The sequence below is a fragment of the Nilaparvata lugens genome, chromosome X (assembly GCF_014356525.2).
Source record: "Nilaparvata lugens isolate BPH chromosome X, ASM1435652v1, whole genome shotgun sequence".
NCBI lineage: Eukaryota > Metazoa > Arthropoda > Insecta > Hemiptera > Delphacidae > Nilaparvata > Nilaparvata lugens.
This window is the reverse complement of record NC_052518.1, coordinates 63,309,430-63,331,647: the sequence shown is the minus strand read 5'-3', so window position 1 is coordinate 63,331,647 and position 22,218 is coordinate 63,309,430. Positions and strand designations below refer to the sequence as shown.

General features: G+C 33.6%; 1 protein-coding gene across 4 annotated transcripts in view; it reads right to left on the bottom strand.

Moving 5' to 3' along the window:
- The window catches only part of LOC111053607 (KH domain-containing, RNA-binding, signal transduction-associated protein 2), a 1,288,254-nt gene that overhangs the window by 297,919 nt on the left and 968,117 nt on the right, over positions 1-22,218 (bottom strand). The gene's annotated exons all lie outside the window — the stretch shown is intronic.

Here is a 22,218-nt window from a genome sequence, read left to right as displayed (position 1 = left end):
TGTTATTTTGTGGTACTGTTCCCCAATATTTTTATTTGTCAAATATTTGTTTAAATGTCAATTTTAACTTAGACAGCTGATAATCTTCGGGTAAATTTTCAAGTAAACAATTAGATGGGATACCTTTGGGTGGGGGGGGGGCGGTGGTTGCCGATTTCGCCCAGGGCGGCAAAGTCCCTAGGGCCGTGCCTGTTCGCCTATGTAATATAATAGCCTATGCTAAAAACTAAGCACCTGAATGAAGTACCGTAAGTGAGGCGAAAGCTATTTTCTCTTTCTCCTTCATGTTGTGTAATGAAAAAATCGTGTGTCTCTTGTGTGATGGTTATATTTTACAAGCTCATTCTAAGCCTTGAAGAACCACAGATTAATATAGAATCACTGTATGAATCTCAAAAATGTAGTAATTGCAATGATTGAATTGACTCCTGTACAGGGGAGTATCGTTGGCATAACATTTGCTGTTCTCACAACTTTACTTGAATTGGTTCCTGAGTTTCTTTCATAGAATTCAATTTGATATCTCTAATCTATTTCAATACTTAACCATGAAAACCAATTTTCGAATCATAGTATCAATCAGACCCTTTGGATATCGATCTTCTAGTAGTTAACAGAACCAAAATGCAAAGAGTATAAAAAACCCACCAGTCACTGGTGGTAGGGCTGTGGTTGGGTGCAAAGTAAATGCTGTTATTATTGTAAATGGAAATAAATACGAAATATCTCCACTTTCGAGGTGAATTTCATTTCAAAGACTTGAGAGATATCGTCTATTTTTCTTTCAAATAGTCTCCAATTTATCATAAGAGACAATACAGTAAGTTAATATTCTTTGACATTCAATATTTCGATTTCCGTTAATTGAATCAAGCGACTACAATGTAATTGAAGGTATTTAAGTGGTCTCTGATTAATATATAGATCTACTGGGTAGATTAATTGAGTCAGTATGTAATTAATAGCTTGATTGTTGAATTCTGGAAATTACTACTTATCACAATTTCTGAAAAACTACTTTATGGGTTGTGATGAAACTCATTATTTCTTATACATAGAAACATTAAGATTGGAAAAACAACAGCTTTCCAAGATCCTAGATGTTTACCAATCATGCAGCTATCTTGTGGATATAATAACTTTAACTTCAAGAAATTTTCAGGACTGTTTTCAGAGACAAATATTGTTGAAGCGTTTGAGTTATATGAACTGTGATGAGCTTCTAGAAAATGTGATACAAATAAGATACTTTTTTCTCCTCTCAATACTCTCAATATTATTATGATAGTTTTTGTGATATGTTGATACACAAAATTAACGATGCATTTACTCCGCATGTGCTGGAAGTTTACGTGTAATTGATTGATACAGTACCGTATCAATAATGAAATCAAATATTGGGCTTATCGAGAAGTAATGACAATCGTTCAAGTATTTAGTCTGAATCGTATCTGAAAATGACTCTTCAACATCAGTAGCAAGTTCTATTTGCACAAAAGAGGAAATCTATACAGGTTTATTTCAACATGAAATTCAATAGTGTGTCGTCCAATAAAGTATGTAATGAAAACATTTGGGGTATGTTGGGTGTGCTCTGTAGATGTGAGATTCTCTAAAATTATAATTAGTAGATAACCCGTGTTCCGCAATGGCGGTGAACCGAAATATTCTTAGTACGAAATAGTCTTAGTATGCTATGTCATTTTGACGTCACCGGGCATGCGCAGAAGGCCGAAATAGAAATAGTAGTCATGCGCACTGGTCGGAATATTCTTAGTATAATGCCGTCATCAATGACGTCATTGCGCATGCGCTGTACAGTTCTACACTATCACAGTAACAAGTTAATGCTCACGCACGCAAGTCCTCGTGATCAGTGTTACCAACAATAGAAACTCTAAACTATAATTTCCCTATGGATTCCTACAGCAAGATTTCTTTCCTAGCAATAGAATAGCTTGGCGCAACATCAGATCATTACTGTAGTAACTCAAAAAAGCTGTTTTGTGGGAAGCTTTTATGTTTTTACTCTAGGGGAATTATCTATTGGAAGTGAACTATAAACAATCAATATTCATTTTATAAATTAATAGATTACTATGGCATTTCTTCCCACCTTACCATTCATTGAATCGATTTTTAAGGCTAAATAATTTTTTTTTAAGGAAAATATCAACTTATTTCAAGTTGATACAGTAATGCATAGGAAGTTGAGTTCAATTTTTCTACTTGATATCATCTGGTGAAATTTAAACAATATAACATTTTTATTTGGAGATTGATTAATTAGTTTATTGATCATATTAGCGATTATTAGTTTTATATTTCATTTTGAATTAAGGGTAAAGTTGAGGGTCTCAACCAACTTATTTTTTAATTCCTCACACTAACCTTTCAAATCAATGTGAAGCAACTGTATTCAAATTCACACCATTCTTCTACAACGGATGATTATTATTTTCAAGGGTGCCAAGGGGATGCATATTACATGGGGGGGGGGGAGAGAGTTTCTTAATTCAGTGGGGGGGAGGATGTGTTCACCCGTGTTATCATAACAATAATTTCAATCTTTTAATTTGCTCCTTTCAATAGATTCAATGCTTCACATTGAGTTGTGATCGATAGATAGATACTATATCAATAGATACCATAGATATTATAGACTAACATGATAGAACATAATTTCGACTTAGATTACATCATATCAGTATTTTCAATGTCCTTTTAAATGATATTCTATTGATTTAGAATGTTTACTCAAAATCAAGAGGAAGAAGACTTTCAATGATATAAAATGAAACACATGTTGCAATCTATTATTATGACAATAATCCAAGGTTATGCTCCACGAAGTTCCATGATGATTTTGCAATTAAATATTCGCAATTGTATTTCTTTTGTTATTCCAAACTCTCCAATAACTCTTCAGTTAATTATTAATTAAAATATAATTATATGAGAGATTTTGAATATTAACATTAATAATTAGAGCTTACACGTAATATTAAAATTCATATTCATAATCATATTATGATGACTGCTGCAATAGATTAAAATATCAATATTTTGATATCTTTGTCTTTTCAAGTTTTCTTCAATTTTTAAATGAGAAAGTAAGACTTTTAAAGATACAGAGAAATTTTAAGACTTTCAAGATACAGAGTATTGAATACAGACTTTTGAATACCGATTTCCATTCAAGATGATTCACTGAAGTTTATACTTTTGACTAAGCTTGTACTTGAAATCGTTTTGGATAGGGCCTATAAGATACTTAGGATTCACTCCAATTGAAATTTCGTGGGGTACTAATCCCCCTCCCCCGTCTATGCGTTCTTGAAATTCTTGGGTTCTCTCTAAATCAATAAAATTCTTGTGTGGGGGTCCCAAAAAGCTAGTGATGTAGTATGACTGACAAAAATTTGTATAGATGGGGGGGAGTATGTGTAGAAGCTAATTTTTTTCTGAATCAATTCCCGGGAGGGTATGGGGTCAACCGAGTAAAGCAAGTTTGATAATGATCTTGATGTGTTGTGAAAATCATTACTTCAATACTTCAGTATCTTATCATTTAGAACACTTTATAAAACTGTAATAGCCTACACTTGATAATACTCGATAATACTTTAATATACTTAGCAATACACAAAATTATGGTGGAGAGGCTACTGATCCATGACAGACGGCAATCATAAGTGTGGTGATTTAAATTTCGACAATGTATAGGATGTATTAGGCCATCTATACATGGTCGAAGACTCAAGATAATAAACTATAGCTCTCTAGAATCGACATCCACGAGAATAACATTCACAATTTAAAACTACCATAAACTAGAACTTCGCTTTGCTCTTTGAATAGGAAATAGAATTAGTGTTAAGAAGCCAATCTAATAAATGAAAATATAATAAGAAGCCATATTTATTGTAATAGTGTGGAATTGAGTGGGTATTATTGCAGTCTTTTTTGTGTATCAGGTCTAAACCTGAGGTTAAATTCTTGAAGTATTTTTCATTGAAGTTCCTGGCTCGTAGTTATTAGTTGCTAAAATAGGTGACGATTAAATATTGCTGAGAATCTGTGCATTTGGATGAACGAATCCACTGTAAGCTCCCAACTAATCACACATTCAAATAGATGTTTAATAGCAGTATAGTGTCAGTAAATTTCACAGGAGAGGAGAAACTCTCCGCCGTTTACATTGGTGCACAACGGTGGGATAGACTGCAAGAGTGTCTTTCGAACCTCATGTCTAAGAAGTAAGATAAGAAAGAAGTAAGGATAAGAAGTAAGAACTTCAGTTAGTTCTTAGTTCTTGAAGACCTAAACTTCATTTTAGTTCTTTGTAATTAATATTCCACGTTGTGCCATTGAGATTAACTAAGTAGGCTACTGCTGCTGCTTATTAAATGTTGTGAAATGTCGTTGCTTTTCAAATTCTATTTAGCTTTTCATTGTTTGTCTTCTTGCTATTTATCTCTGAACATCAAGCTCTATCATAATAGTCTTCTTTAAACAATGATTTTCCTATCATCTCTCTCTAAACTTCAATATTATTGTCTTGTCTCAGGTATTAAGTATTGAGTATTAGGTATTAAGTCATGATAAGAAGAAATTCTCGGCGACATAATTTGATATCCGGTGTGAGGTAAATTGGTTTATAAAACACCTCCAGCGGTTCATTACAAAAGACAATTCTGGTATTCAATGTATTGATATCACTGCGTTTCTGATGTTGCCTCTTCTTACAAATAAATACCACCTCTCAATGGAACAGTTGAAGAAAATGTTTGCAAACTGGCTAGGAAAACAATAGTCCAATCTGTCTACTCTCAGAATTCGAAGAAACTATACTATAGTGTGAGGGTCAGCTATTGTTGTAGATACTCTTAATTGTTATGAATATTCGACACTTTCCTTCGAAACCTTTCACATTGTAGACTGGACAGACAATAAGCCCTTGTGAGAAAAGCACCATGTTCCATCCGAAAAGAGTTTCAGCTAGAAAAGGTTTTGTTATGGAATACGTTCGAACCTCCGATAACATCACCCTATGTTTTTGGCGACCCATTTCCCTCTTAGCAGGTCACTTTCGACTCATTTATGTAATTCGAACAAGAATGCAGCTTCCAAAGCCAAACAGCAATACACACATGGATACAAAGAACTTCTTTCCTTTTCAAAGAAGTTGAGTGAATATTCCAAGATGATAATACAATATTGTCCATATATGATTTGCTAATAATAAGGATGGAGAAGAGAATCACAATCATATTACTTTCTCTCATAATAATATTCATTCGCAAAGTTGAAATAGATCTCTCCTGTTAAATCTATGATAAAAAATGTGAATTATCTCGATTTCCAAGTTTCAAAAATGGCCATGAATAACTTTTTGTGGAATCTATCGATTGGAACTCAACAGTTATGTAATCAGGGTGATTCCACCTGCCTAGAACTGGGGTTCTCACCTCTCAAATATTCAAATTCAGTATTCTTTTGGTGAAAACGTGAATTATCTCGATTGACGAGTTTAAACAAGCCATAAATACTTCCGTATTCGATTTTTCCATTAGAACTTACTGGTTCTGAATCTACGATAACCTCCTCTTCATGGAACTTTCATAATCGATGATCTATAAGCATATTTTTGTGCTCATCTGACCAAAATACATTTATCTTGTAAAGCTTGGAAGAGCATTATTTTTTTGAATCCTGTTATTCTGAATATATATTTTCATGGAACTAATGTCATAACTCATCAGGAACTGTAGAACTATTGATTCTACATCCAGAACAGTCAGTTTTCGATGTACTTCTAGAAAATGCTCTTCCAACTTTAAACTGGCCTTGATGATTAATAGTAAAATCAAGCCCTGGCTTATCTTTGACCTCTATTATTCGTAGTTCTGCTTGCATAAACTGTCAATAATTGGTATAATCTATATTTAATTCATACATCATGGAAATTGGAATGGCTGAGTACCTTCTCACCCCCGAACCCATAGACGTTTACAAGAGTCAAAATATGTATTAGAAAAATATTTATCAATTTGACAACTTCTTCAATAATAAACATAATTTGCACTCATCTTTTCCATCTGACTATTCTCGTGTGGTTGACTCTTGTGACCTATGGCATTAAATAGAAATTGTCTGATAATACTAATAATAATAGTTTATTGATTCTTCTTCACTTTCACAACAATTGAAAAAAACACAAAAAAATTGTATACACGATAAAAATATAAAAAGAATCAAATGGCACACAAGACTTTCGTCTGATCGTGAGCCTGAGGAAAATACAAACAAGAAATTACAAAAAAGGTGAAAAACAACTACGGTAAGCAAATGAAGAAGAACAAGAGGTTTGAAGAACTAAAGAAACTATAGTGAGGTTAAGAAAAACACTAAGGGCCGTTTGCAAAGACAAAGCTCAAAGGAAATTAAATCAGCTGGTGGCTTAAACTCAAAATGAACAAACACGACTTGATACGGATTTAATCCACTTAAAAATGAAATTTAGTTTGAACTGTGACTGTTCAAACGGCACTAAGTGTCAGTTGCACAAAAGCCGGTTGAATTTTAAACGTGATAAATTCTACGAGAATCAATCAGAGAAGCCTTCTTTTCTGATAGGCCTTCTCTGATTGGTTCTCGTGAAGTTAATCACGGTCAAAGTTTAATTGGCTTCTGTGCAACCGGGCCTAACTTTCCAAATTCATCTGATTTTGAAGCTTCTCTTCAATTAGATAGATAATAAAGTTATAACTGTGTTATAACTCTGAAAATAATGTCAACTCTCATAAGACTGTTAAAACATAATAATTAGTTGATATGTATTGAACAATACCCTTGGTTTTATTACGAAAATCTCATTTTGAGCTTTTATTTGCATAAATCAATATACTTCATAGGTAGCGAATAGCAAGATGGACCCTGTTGTCATAATATTTTCAAATGGCTGCAAGGGACCATTCCGTTATGCACTACAATTCTGGTTACAAGTGGATCTTCGAGCAATAAACGTTCCCTTTTAGGTTATCTTACTGTTGGTTATGGATACTCGGCATTCTGTGCGACGTCATAGTTCCTAAGAATATTCTGGTGACGTCATAGTGACTAAGAATATCACTGCATGTGTATGCGCGTGCGTACGTTGCCCTGTGCCGTAACGTACTTAGACTATTTCGTACTAAGAATATTTCGGTACACCGGATTCATGGGTTCCGTTTTCCTGTAAACAATAGTTCTTACATTTCCACTCCCTTTTGAAAGTTATTCGCAGAAAGAATTCATGTGTAAAGGGATATTGACCTGAGAGTGGACAAAATATAATCAGTATAAATGAGAATGTTCTGAAAAAAGGTGCCCGTAAATCAGGGCGTGATTCCTCACATCAAAAGAAGAAAAAAATTATAATTAACATGGGTCCGAAAATGCTTGGTTACCAAGTGATTTCGTCTGAATCTCTGTGCCTCTGCTGAAACGAAGCCCTACGGGTATTTGTTGACTGTTAATTAAGATGTACAATTTAGCGTACTTTATGTGAAATGAACTGAAAAATTCAATAAAACCGTTTCCAGACCTATAGCTACAGTAATTTTTAAGATATGTGACGAAATATGCGAAACTTGGTCCCGAAAAAAGTTCCTTTAAAGTTTTTGTTAAAAAATGTCTCTCTCTCTCTCTCTATATATTTCTCCCGATCGTGTTCTAATGTGAAGGATGTTATGTTATATTCAGAGAGTTGACAATAATTTTATTGGTTGAAACACCGCCAATTTATGTAGTTACATCACAATATTATACTATTGTTTTTCAAATTGCATTCAATCTTCATTCTCATATCTAGTAAAATTCGTTGAATAAACAGCAATACTGTCATTTATAGTAAATTAGTGCATAAGCCAGTATATATTGTAACATACTGAGACATACAAACAGGCGGCTGTAGAAGTGTAGAAAAAACATTCGTCCAAATTGTCTTGCTACCAATCTATTGCTACTGCTTTGTAGTGAGATTCACTTAAAACTGTCAGCATTATCTGGAAGGGAACAGCATTGATGCAGTTCAGAAGTATGCTGACACATCCGAGCTACTCTATGATGTCATTCAACTTAAACGGACAGCATTGATTAAACGGAAACAGCATTGATATCATTCACGAGGTATGCTGACACTCAACCAAGCTCCTCTATAGTGAGATTCACTCTAAAATGTCAGCATTAGTTGAACAAGACGAGCACACAACACTGACACACAACCACGCAGCTTTACAGTGAGATACTGTCAGCATTAGTTAAAGGTGAAACATTGATGCTATTCATGAGGAATACTGATTTTTGAAAGTGAGCCACACTATAAGTACCTGACTCGGTCAGCATCGACTGAATGGGCAACATTGATGTTATTTATAAGGAATGCTGACAGTAGAAAGTGAATCTGTTCACAGTATAAAAGTGTCTAACAAGACTTTTCAGCATGGCTAGGAACATTTTTAGGCCAGTTCCTAAACCTACAACAATCAATTAGTCACGGAAGCCTGTAACTGTGAATAGATTTTCCATTGGGGGGGAGTTCTTCTATGAAAGACTGACTATTTCCACCTTCTCTCCTCGCCCTCACGCGCTCTCACACTGACACAGACACACATACCTTTTTCAGAGATTTTGTACTTCTTTTTCTTTTAATCCGAACCTAGTTCTTACAAGAACGAGTAATGAACCTAGTTCTTACAAGAACGAATAATGAATCCTGAATTTACCCGGCTATCCTGCAGAGCCTTGAATCCTTTGACAACAACTATTAAGCAATTCTAAATTATTTCATCCAAATTATTGTCAAACAATTTCAATTGGGAACAATTTTTAACAAATTATATCAATAATTCTAAATGATTTGAGAGTGAAAATTATTCTCCCACAATTCTTTTCCACAATTTTTTTTACAACGGTAATGCTCACATGAGCTTCTTGCTTGTGCGTGGGTAATTGTGAAGTGCAATGATGATTTGATGAAATGCAAAACGACTAAGCCAATTGACCAATTGACCTGCAAATGAAATTTATATGGACGAGATACTTCATATCTGTTTATTAGTGAAGTATCATTAAACAATTATATAGATTATTGCAATCATCCATTCTTGAATTATTGGAAAGTACTCCCAGCAATTATTCTCATTCTACTCCAATTATTTTAAACGATTTGTAAATCAATATCAATCATCGATTCTCAAATGTACTTCCAAGCTTTTCTGCAATAATTCTAAATGATTCATAAATCATTTCTAATAATTGATTATGGAATGATTTGCAAGTACTTTAAAGCACTTCTAAGTTCATTTAAAATGATTCGTCAATCATTGATTATCAAAAGTACTTTACTTAAATCATTCTAAATGATTCATAAATCAGTTTCAATCACCAATTATGAAATGATTGGGAAGTACTTTCAAGTACTTCACTTCAATCATTCTAAATGATTCATAAATCATTTTCAATCATCGATTATACAATGATTGGAAAATACTTTCAAGTACTTTACTTCAATCATTCTAAATTATTCATAAATCAGTTTCAATCACCAATTATAAAATGATTGGGAAGTACTTTCAAGTACTTCACTTCAATAATTCTAAATGATTCATAAATCATTTTCAATCATCGATTATGCAATGATTGGAAAGTACTTTTAAGTACTTTACTTCAATCATTCTAAATGATTCCTAAATCAGTTTCAATCACCGATTATAGAATGATTGGAAAGTACTTTCAAGTACTTTACTTCAATCATTCTAAATGATTCATAAATCAGTTTCAATCACCGATTATAAAATGATTGGAAAGTACTTTCAAGTACTTTACTTCAATCATTCTAAATGATTCATAAATCAGTTTCAATCACCGATTATAAAATGATTGGAAAGTACTTTCAAGTACTTCACTCCAATCAAATAATTCTGAACAATTTGTAAATCATTCTCATGCAGTCATCAATTTCCAAACGATTGGAGAGGAGAGAATTTCCAATCACTTTAATAATTTTCAATGTTCAATAAATCATTTCCGAACATATTGGTCCACAAGATCCTTCTACATTATTATGGAGATATACTTCACACTTCATGATCTGTTGCGGATACTCAAAAGAATCGAAGTTTTTCAATTTTCAGTATAAGTATAGATTACTCATTAAAATCATTGGAAATTATGTTCAAGCAATTCCAAATCATTCCATTCAAATGATTCCGAATGATTGTGAATGGATTTCAATCAGAAATGAGAAAAAAATTCAATGACTTGAAATTATTGTAAATGATTTTAAAGTAATTATAATTGTCTCTTTCAAATCACTTCAAAGTAATCTAAATCAATTGACTCCAATCATTCTAAATTATTCGTAAATCAGTTCTAATCATTGGTCTTCAAGTAATTGAAAAGTACTTCAAAGTACTTCATTCAAATCATTTTAAGTAATTTATAAATCATTTTCAATCATTGGTCTTCAAATGATTGAAAAGTACTTTAAAGTACTTTACTAAATCATTTAAGGTAATTCATAAATAATTTTCAATCATTGGTCTCCAATGACATTTCATGAAGAATTAAAAGTAATTTGAAAGTACTTTTAAATGATTTAACTTGCCCTAAAAAGAGGTGACAAATTTTAAATCACTGGCAATTAGTTTCAATCATTTCCTTGCTGCTTGGGCCATTACAATTGAATAAATTGAGTCATACATTGGAAAAAAAACATAAATTGTTCATAAACTCACAGCACTGAATATTACATTTTAAACAATAATTTGAAAATGAATTCACGGAATAATAAGCATTTTCATTGAGAATTAGATTTACTGCGTTTTTCAATTTATTTAGAGGCAAGTTTCTTCTAATATAAGATAGTGGCAGATTATTAAACATGGAGTACAGTAAATAGGAATAAATTTCAAGCTCCTACTCAATCTGACATTAGGAGTTACAATACTCTAGTAGTCCACATGACAGTAGATTTCACTGAACATCCTTTGCAATGTGGTAACGAGAATATTTAGCCATCTACTAGAAATGCTATCTACTAGGAATAAATTCATTGTTATAATATCAGGGCTTTTTTAAAATGTTTGCCAATGGCCCCACTAAGAAATCTGATCAGGCTGGTTGAAGATTTCCAATCAACCATAAGATCACATTTCATTACATTACATTACCAGGGCTACCAGACATCGTTTTGCAGTAGTCGTCAATATATTATATTATCATAATGGAAAAAGTAGAACTTTGATATGAAAGTAATGAACTTACTTCGTTACAAATAAAATCTATTGGTGTGCTAATCTAAATGTTGCACTACTTCAATCCTGTAAAAATGAATATATATAATACGTATACTGAATTGATGGAATCCCAAGTCCCATTGCGCTTATGATAATTTCAAATGTTACTTCATTAACTCAGTAAGTCCAGAAAGTCATTGCTCAGTTGAACCAGAGCTACGATTAAAAAGATGATTTGGGAATTATCAAGTGGCACTTTTTGTTTTTCACTGGGATTTTCATTTTGTAACATGTAGAAACGCTTGTAGAACAACAATCTGTTACAATTTTTATAGGAAAGATTTCATCACGAAAAATAAGTTCTTCATAGACATTATTATCCGTAACTCGGAACGCCATGATAAATCTTGGCATTTAAGCTGAGTTTACACCAAAGCTATTAGCAAAATGTTAATAACTTAATCCTCACATATTCTTATAGATTGAACGGCACTTGAAAAACACATAATATGTTCATCATGTGTATGATAAGTTATGTTCAATCTAATAGAATCTATAGAATCTATTGGTGTTAACGCAGCTTTACTCTGTGTCTGCCTGAAGTTAATTTTACATCAATTTGAATTTACAATTCAAGACCGCAGCTCGGAAAAAGAAGAGATGATTAGCTCATAATATCGGGGACCGAGCTTCGCTCAGGAGTACAAAAGCATAAACAATTTATTACGAAAGAAGGAATTATAATGAAAAACCATTTTGGCCATGTGGTTTTTAAGAAGCGGTGATAGGCAATAGCGGTCAGTGGTAGGCTATTTGGCTTTTATATATTCCATTTCATATTCATATTGATTATTCTTTTGGGTTGAAGATCTAGTATTTACTTATTAGATATATTGGAATAGTTATTTTGGAGTTTGGTAGAAATATATTACATTTGCCTAGAACTCAATTTATTTATTTAAGTTATCTTCATAATTCTATCTATCTTCTATCTAATTCTAATAGGTTATTAACCCTATCTTATATGATAAACCTTCAATCATAATCATATACCTTCATGATTAAAAAACAGCAGACATTCAATTTACTACAACAAATAATGGAGTGCCTTCTAGTTCAGATGTAGGCGTGTTGCCTTTTGTGTTGCCTTACTTCTTCCTACATTCGCTATCTTGTCTCTACTACACTTACCTTGCTTCTGTGAAACATCTTGTTCCAGTGAGAACTTGTTTCTGTGAGACTGCCATTCATAGCGCTACTACTTTGGACGGAGACCTTGTCTCTATGAAACTGCTTGTCTCTGTGGGAACTTGTTCCTGTGAGACTGCCATTTATAGAAATACTTGCTCCTGTGAAACTTGTCTCTGTGATTTTTATATCGTTCAAAAACACTACTTGTCTCTGTGAAACATCCCCATTGGAACAGGTTATCACTGATGTTGTGTTGTTGGTAGTATTTACTTTTTAACATTACAGGAGTAAATAACAAAATGTATTTTTGAATGGTTTGGTTTTTGGAATAAAGATATCATCTGAACAAGTACATTTTGTAAATGCTATCTATTAATACCAAATATCGGGGCACCGAGCTTTGCTCGTTATTTATTCATTGATAAACAGAACTCAATTTTTTAAAGTGAGTGGGGAATGACTAACAGGCACAGCCCAAAACTGTTTCTCCCCCGAATTTTGATTTATACACTATAAAATTTATAGTTGGGATATTTAATATTCCAAAAAGTGGGTTATGTTTCATACACTTGAACTCAAGTGAAATTTTCAGTCCACATATTTGAAAACATAAAACTTCTAATTTAGATTGCTTACATACCAAATTGAATAACAAAATAACACTCACTAATCACTTGGAACTGTAAAATAATGATTAACTTTGAATATTATGATATGTACCATCTCATGTCAACAAATCAGATAACTGTATTTTGATCGAGTTAATTAAAATTTCTAGATTTCTCGCGAGATACTGTAAGCTAATTGATTGATTACACAGCTGATCTCCCACACAGGCTCACGCATCTTCTGTTATCGACAGATGACGAAATCATCATCTGTTTTTCCAAGGATGAATTATCCTTTTCATGTCCTTCAGGGAGTTTTCTCAGGGATGAGAGCTAGTGCAATCGAATTTTGATATCATAAACCTACTATAATTATTCCGAATTTCGTGAAAATCGTTAGAGCCGTTTCCGAGATCCGTTGAACATAAAAAACCATATAACTAGATAACCAGATAGCCAGATAACCAGAGATAAAAATACGAACAGATTATACAGAAATTGCTTGCTTAATATAATGAGATAACAACTTGAAATCCAGTCCAGTCAAATGGTTGTTTTTCAGGAAACAGCCCCGAAAGAATTTTTTTCGATGGTTCTATATGTATTCTGGGGCGCTGAATTCTAATGTGGAATTTGCTGACACACCAGAGGGCGACTTCACCCCCAAAATTTTGGACTTTTTTTAAGTTTTCCATTTAATCTCGAGAACCTTGAATTTTTCGAGAAAAATCATTCTCTATATAATATTAAAGATAATAACATTTCCAATGAATTGAGTGGTCGCGCAGGACTACTTTTCAGATTTTTTATCTGAAGTGTTCCACAAGATATGCAACATTGAATGTGTGAGATAATGAGAAATTTGTGATATTTCCCCCATTTTCACAGTCTCGCATATGCAACGTTGCGTATCTTGTGGAACATCAGATAAAAAATCCAAAAAGTAGCCGAGGTTGTGATAAATTTTCCCCTCTTTTCACTCCCATGAATTATACTTCTGTTTTCAATACTGTTCAAAAGTTACAGCCAATTGAATGATCATCTTTATTTTCTCATTTTTCTTGCGATTTTACTGTTATTAAAGAGTCTCTAAAATGAGTACAATACATGATAGAAACTTGCGATTAGTCTTAAATGAGAGAAAATTTCATGCTCTATAGGCTGAACTGCCTTAGATTGATATTTCATTACTGTTAATATCGAAAAACGAGAATGAGAAAAATATAGCAAATTTCTTGATTTTTTGAAACAAATGTATCTTACTCCACGATTATATTTTTACAAAAATCATTCACCTCACATAAAAGAGGAGATTCTTTTTTCAAATCAAGACCAAGCATCATATTGAGTTACAGAGACACACAGTTTTGAATATAGAAATCGGTCATTTTTCATTGAAATATGGGCTAAAATACACTGAAAGAGGAATTTCCTATTTTTTAAACAAATTTTAGTGATATGATACATGATTTTCAAACGCCTTGACGAGCTGATATGAACGAGCTGTTGATCATGTATTACAGATTGAATGATCATCTTTATTTTCTCATTTTTCTTGCGATTTTACTGTTATTAAAGAGTCTCTAAAATGAATAGAATAGAATAGAATAGAATAGAATAGAATAGAATATCTTTATTAGCCTCAATAGTACATCACAATTTGACATATAGGCCAGTCAACACAATACAATACAGCACAATAAAAACGGGCAATAAACCACCACAATAAACAGTCACAGTAGTACATTGGATTGAAATTCAAATATACATTACATACAGTTCATAATATACAACAATACACATCATTCAAAAATATACATTATTTTTAATTCATTTCAAAATCCCTTGGATATAATTTTTTCTCCATATATTCTTTGACGGAGTAGAAGGGATTATCTAAGAGGAATTTTTCTAGCACATTTCTAAACCTTTTGTAATTAAGTTGTCTTATTTCAAAGGGCAGTCTATTCATAATTTTGATTGCGGCATTAGTGGGGCTTTGATCTGTCTTGTGGAGTCTGCTTCTTGCTAAATTCAAAGATTGACTTGTTCGAGTATTATGTGCGTGTGTAGCACTTCTCAACTCCATTTCATCGGGATTAGCTTTCAAGAACAGTAAACATTGTAATATGTATAATGAAAAGAGTGTTGATATACGCAATCCCTTAAAAATTTCTCTACAATGTTCACGAAATGGAGCTTTGGCAATGACTCTGACAGCCTTTTTCTGCAACAAAAAGATATCATGCGCTTGTGCTGCACAACCCCAGACTATTAGGCCATATTGGATATGCGACTGAAAAATGCCAAAATAGGCCTGACGAATGCCATCCTGGTCCAGCTCACCACAAAGACGTTTGAGGGCAAATACACTGCTGCTCAACTTATTTTTCAGACTGGCAATGTGATGGGTCCAAGTTAGAGTAGGGTCTACAATGATTCCCAAAAATTTCTGAGCCTTATTATTTGTGCTATTGGAAGCAGATCTACTTTTAAGCCCAAACGTGATTGTTGTTGTTTTATCTGCATTGAGAAGCAGCTCATTCGCATTCAACCACGTTTGAACTACCTTCAAATTAGATTCAGAAAGTGCCACAGCCTGAGTGTCATCTGAATGCCTATTGAGAACTGTGGTGTCATCTGCATATAAGACTATTTTCGATGGGACATTGATGCTCAAATCATCAATCATAATAAGAAAGAGCAAAGGACCCAGGACCGAGCCCTGAGGTACTCCACACTTAACAGACAAAGTACCCGAGCTTTTACCATCCACACATACATATTGAGTTCTGCCCTGCAAATAGCTGGAGAATAAATCCAGTGCTAATCCTTCAATCTGTAAGTGCTTCAATTTTGCTAACAGGATGTCATGTGAAACACATTCAAAAGCTCTACTGAGGTCGCAGAATGATACAGCAGCAGAACATTTCTCCTCAAAACAGTCCAGAATTTCCTCCACCAATTTAATCAGAGCATGGGTCGTTGATAGGCCTTTTCGGAAACCGAACTGAGTCTTACAGAGCAAGTCATTCTCCTCCAAAAATTTGCAAAATTGCTTTCCAAGCAGAATTTCTATTATTTTCGAAAAAATAGGAACTATAGCAATGGGCCTGAAGTTTGTAATATCTTCATGTTTACCCTTCTTGAAAACCGGTATTACTTTAGTGATTTTGAGTGAGGTGGGAAATTTCCCTTCCGCAATGACTTTATTTACAAGGCATGTGAACGGGGTTAGAATACAATTGATAATATTCTTTATTAGAGCATTGGACAGTCCATAGTGGTCCTTACTATTCTTTGTAGACATATGCTTTACAACTTCCAAGATACAATTTTCTGTTACAGGTTTGAATCGGAACTTCTTAATATTTTCAGGAATATTTTTCTTTTCTAATAGTTCAGCCGATGTTACTCTATAGTTTTTAACAAGTTTTTTCTTAATTTCTTCAGCTGTATTTACAAAAAAGCTATTAAAATTATCAGGAGATATATTTATTTGCGGTAACTCCTCTCTTTTTGTTTTACTTTTATTTACAATGTTCCACAACATTTTTGACTTATTTTCAGAATTTTCTATAATATTTCTGTTTGCTACTTTCTTTGCTTCTCTTATCATTAGTCTATAGGAACTTTTTTCTCTAATATACATATATCTATAATCTAAGTGTGTTTTAGAAAGAAAATACAGAAAGTCCAACCTATTTTTCTGCTCTTTCAGCTCCGGAGTGAACCAATAATTGATTTTATTATAAGAATGCCTAGCGGCTCTTGAGTTAGAATTAATTTTTTTGATCATGTTGAAACTCAGATCATAATAATATATAACTGTATTCAAAAATACATCAAAGCTCGTATCAACATCACTATCATAAATAGAAACTGACCAACCTTCCTTTAACAGGTGGCATCTAAATACATTAATATTACTTTCATTTATTTTAGTGACTTTTCTATAAATCTTACTCGAGGACAACAAGCTTTTTTGAGATTTATTGAATTTTACTGAGATAAGCTGTCCTAAGTGGTCGCTGACATGGCAGTTGCTTATTTCTACACTCAAACTGTCTTGGAAGCTGGATGAGAAAACATTATCAAGACAATTGGCCCCCCTAGTCGGCTCATAAACCCTCATTTCAAAGCCATACATACTACACAAATTAACAAAGTGATCTGCCTGTTTGTCATTTGCATTGAAACGTAAGTTGAAGTCCCCACAAACTATTGACTTTCGGTTTCTCTTATTCAAGTAACTAAGAGCTAATTCCATTATTTTACAAAACATTTCAAAAGTACCTTGAGGACTACGATATACAGTAATGACCATAGTATCAATATTTGAGAATTCTACACCTGCTAATTCGCAGTCCAGCTCTACAGAAATGTTATTTATATATTTTAATAATCTATACTGTGAAGGTCTATATTTTGAATAAATGGCTACCCCACCATGCATTCGTGTTGTGCGGCAGTAACCAGTAACTAATTGAAGTTCTTTTAGATTAGAATTTACTTCCAGTTCAACCTCAGTCATCCAATGCTCAGTAAGACATAAAATATCTAGTTTCTTATCCACAATGATTTGTTCAATTAAACCTATTTTATTAGATAGACTCTGTACATTCTGGTGGAGAATATTTATATTACCGCTAGCTGAATCGCATTTAAAACTTTTTCCTTTTATAATTGCCCCTGTAACTGTTTTACTGCTAGGTGTTGTATCCCCTATATCAGAATTGGCAAAGTGTATGTCATCGTTGAGGGCAGTGTTGTCAAAACGAAATGGAATCGTGTGTAGAATCACATTTGTCCGCTTGGGTAGAGAAAACAGAGCGTCTAGGCCTTGCATTATGGTCAGCTGACCGGGCTCATGCACATCCATGTCGTTGCTTCCTGCCAAAATGACCACGTAGTCTTCCTCAGTCATATTTTTTATAAAACACTTTCCTCCCTCAATCACCTGCTTTAGTTTAGCGCTGGACTGTGTGTGCACAAAGCAGTCATAATTATCAGTAAGTGCTTGAACATATCTGGAAAAGTATCTGCCCTGACTATCAGATAATATTACTATTTTATTTCGCTTTTTCATCCCCGACATAGACTTATAAACTCGCCTTGGTTTATTACTTGGAGGAAAGCTCATTCGATCACATTCAATTTGTGATGCTGGCCTGTGAACCTGCGCCACCACTTGCTGTCTATGAGGTTTCGAAGGAGACGATTCATTCGAGGATAAAACAGAAAATCTATTCTCATCCTCAACCGACTTTATATCCCTTAGCATTTTTCTAGGCTTAGCTGTGATCCTAGGCTTAGTAAAATCTTTACCTTCAACTGTGTATTGTTCTACGTCTGAATCAATATTCTCACTATGCAATGGTAAATTATCCTCAGTTTGTATCAATTCAATTATCGCATTTTTAGTTTTCAACTCGTTGATCAAATCTGCCTTGGTGGCTTCCAGACACTCTATATGCGATTTGAGAGAATTCAATTCCGCTTCTGCTCTCTCTTCATTGCTTAAAGAATCCTCGACACATTCCATCCTCCTGTATCTTTCAACCTCCACTTGTCTTGATAACTGTTTATTTTCTTCCGACATAACCTCTAAGTTGTTATTCAATCGGGTGATATCAGATAAAGAGTCGTCCAGCTTACTTAGAACTCCGACTAAATCTGGGATCAAGTCGATTATAGCCTCACTGGAATATTTATCTGCCAAAACTGAGAGAGTTCCTCTAATTCTTACTGCCAAGTCTATTACAGTTTCATTGAATAAGTCATCATTCAAATTATCAAGATCAGATTGAACACCTCGAATCAAGTTCATGCGTTTACTGCGTGTCGTCATTTTTTTATGGGAGGGGTAAGGAGTATGGCATGTAGGATAATACAGAAAGGAATACAGAGGATATTTGCCGAGAGAGCTATCAAGGCGGATGAAGGAAGCTCCTGAATATTGTTGTGGAAGGAATAGGTAGGATTCAAAAAATTCCCGCCTCTCAGTAGACCAATTGACAGCGAGAGTTGGCTAGCTGATAAGAGAGCCTGTGCGTTGTCATGGAGACAAGAGGACGCTACTGTTGCTCACGCCGGTCGGCTATGAAAGGTCAGAGTATCAAAGAACAAACAAGATAAGATTCTTGTTATTGTCAGTTCCGTAATTCGGCTAGTCAATTGATATGTCAATCAAAAAGCGGACCGGTAAACAGTTGTTTTGTCCCGATAAACAAAGCACAGCAGATGATGATTGACAAGAACAAACAATCAAATCACAATGGGTTAACCTAGCACAGTGTTTCAAGAATTACGATACGAATTATTACGCGAATACTTACAGCTCACACACTTTACTGGTAAGAACTCATAAACACGTATGTTTAGTTAATAGTAAAAGTGAATTTAACACCTCTAAAAAAATAAATAACTTCTAATTTTAACAATTTTACAAGAGCTAAGTGCAGTTGAACTATTCTATTCAAGGCAGTCGTGCCAACTCGACTCGAATGAGTACAATACATGATAGAAACTTACTACATGATAGAACACAATACTGTTGCACGAGGATATGTGATCATTCAGTCAAAAGTTATAAGTGATTAAAGTTTTGATCCTGGACGTATCCTTATGTGTGCCCCCCACTAGCAAATACTGAAATCTAACGAGTGATTCTCATAGAAAATAACCCTCATAAGGTGATTTCAGCCGAAATATGTTTTTTTTTTTTGTTAGGAAGGCCATGAAAAGGTATTATAATGAGAGTTTGAATTTTGGCTGTAGGACACGATTTTCTATTTTTGGGTGTATTCCCCCTCCCACCTTTACTAAATTCAAAAATAGGTACCTAAGGAATTCTGTTCAGAATTAATATTTTTAATTCAAGTGATGTGTAGCTTTCCATCATTACTATAAAAAGATCCTTGTTGTATAGGGTAGAAGTGGTTGGTTTGCATAATTTTGAAAACCCCTTTTTTGAAAACTTTTAGCTCTGAAATCAAAAATCATAGAGTCCTGCGCGACCATACAATTAATTGGAAATTTAATTATCTTTAATATTTTTGAGAATGCTTTTTCACGAAAAGTAAAAGGTTCTCAAGATTAAATGGAAAACTTGAAAAAAGTCCGAAATTTTGGGGTTTTTGGGAGTTTTGGGAGTGAAGCCACCCTCTGGCGTGTCAGCAAATTTCAGATTAGAATTCAGCGCCTCAAAATACTTATAGAACCGTCGCGAAAAATTCTTTCAGACTGTTCCCTGAAAAACGACCATTTCAACTTATCATTGTGCTTTTAAGAAAATTAGGTTGCAACAGCAAGGAAACTCAAACACAGGACCATTAAAAATCAAAATTAAGCAAAGGAAATCAGAATAATAGTGGATGATGAAGTTATAATTTATTTTTGTCAAAGATTTACCTTCAAACTCATAGGCTTAACATTACTAAAGTTCTTGCATACAAAATATTATCAAGTGTATTTGTTATGCTTTATATTGAGTTACACTTAGCAAAATATAACATTGTAAAGGTGGGAAAAAGTATCAAAATTAACTACATTAGGATATCTCCAATACCTTGATTTTTCAGCTATGATTCAAAATGTTGACATAAAATATGAAAAACATCATGCCCCCCCAAAAAATGTCGATGGCACCATGCCCCCCTTGTGGGCACCCCTGGTCACCACTCCTACCCACTGTGATGAGAATGTGGGGGTAGTTTAAACGTTTCATTTCTCGTTTTTCGGCATATATCACAGAAATCATGCATCTTACATACATGACTGTTCAGTATGAAATTGAAGCTTATAAAATATTTTACAACACTTATCAAAAGTGTTACAGTAGGCCTATAACAAAAGGCTTATGGTAGGCCTCGAAGTTGAGTTTATGTCTCAGTTGGCACTGAGACATAATTGTTTTATGAAACCATATTTTGTTTTAAACCATTAATTGTTTTATGCATCATCGAATGCCAAAAATAATTTATAAGGCCAGGATGGAGGGTGGAAGACGGCAGGGAAGCCCACGTAACCGATGTACAGATGAAGTTGAGGATGATCTACGGAGGATGGAAGTGGTGACGGGGCAAGGAGACGAAAGGCATGTGACCGTGATGTGTGGAGGGCTCTAGTGCGAGAGCGATTACAATCCAGCTGTAATGTCAGAAGAAGAAGAAGAAGAAACAATTGCAGTTTCGAACTTCCGAGGGTGGCCCAAGTAGCAAAACAATATTGTCTTAATATTGGAAGGAATGTTTTCCCAATATTGTTTAATATATTGTAAATGTTGGTCAATGTTGTCAAAATACTCTGACAATATCTTTATGAAACCTTTAATATTTTTTTGAAAATATTTTAGCAATGTTGGTACATATTGCTAAGATATTTTGAAAAAATATTGGAAAATATTGTCACAATATTGAGACAACATTTTTAAAAAAATATTATCTCAATATTGTGACAAAAATTATCACAACATTGTTCAATGTGTTGTAAATGTTGGTCAATGTTGTCAGAATACTCTGACAATATCTTTATGAAACCTTAAATATTTTTCCTACGATATTTGAAAATATTGGTTGATGTTGGGAAGATATTTTCCTGAAATATTGAAATATATTAACACGATATTGATATTGAACCGAATATTTTACAAAAAATTGTGGAAAAATTATCTCATAATATTGTGAGAAAATTATTCCACAGTATTGTGAGAACATTATTCCACAATTTTGTACAAAAATTTTTGACACTATTTTACAATATTGTGAGAACATAAGGGTACAGTTATACTATGTGCAAGCTTGCTCAAATAAGCACTTTCAAGCTGGTACCTAGTGCCAACTTACAGGTGAAAAACATTTTTTTTCAAATCGGTGGAACACGTTATGATGTGCTCGGAGAGAATGGAACTAGCTCTGCATTATTCATGGATCAGTTCTATTCTCTCTGTGCATGTCATGAGGTGTTTCTATGCATGTTACTAGATTCTGTTTTTAACTGTAAGTTTCCACTACCAGCTTGAAAGCGCTTATATGAGCAAACTTGCTCATAGTGTAACTGTACCCTCATTACAAAATTAAAAAAAAAAAATTATAAATACATTTCTGCAATTTTGTAAATTTCAATTAATATTTTCA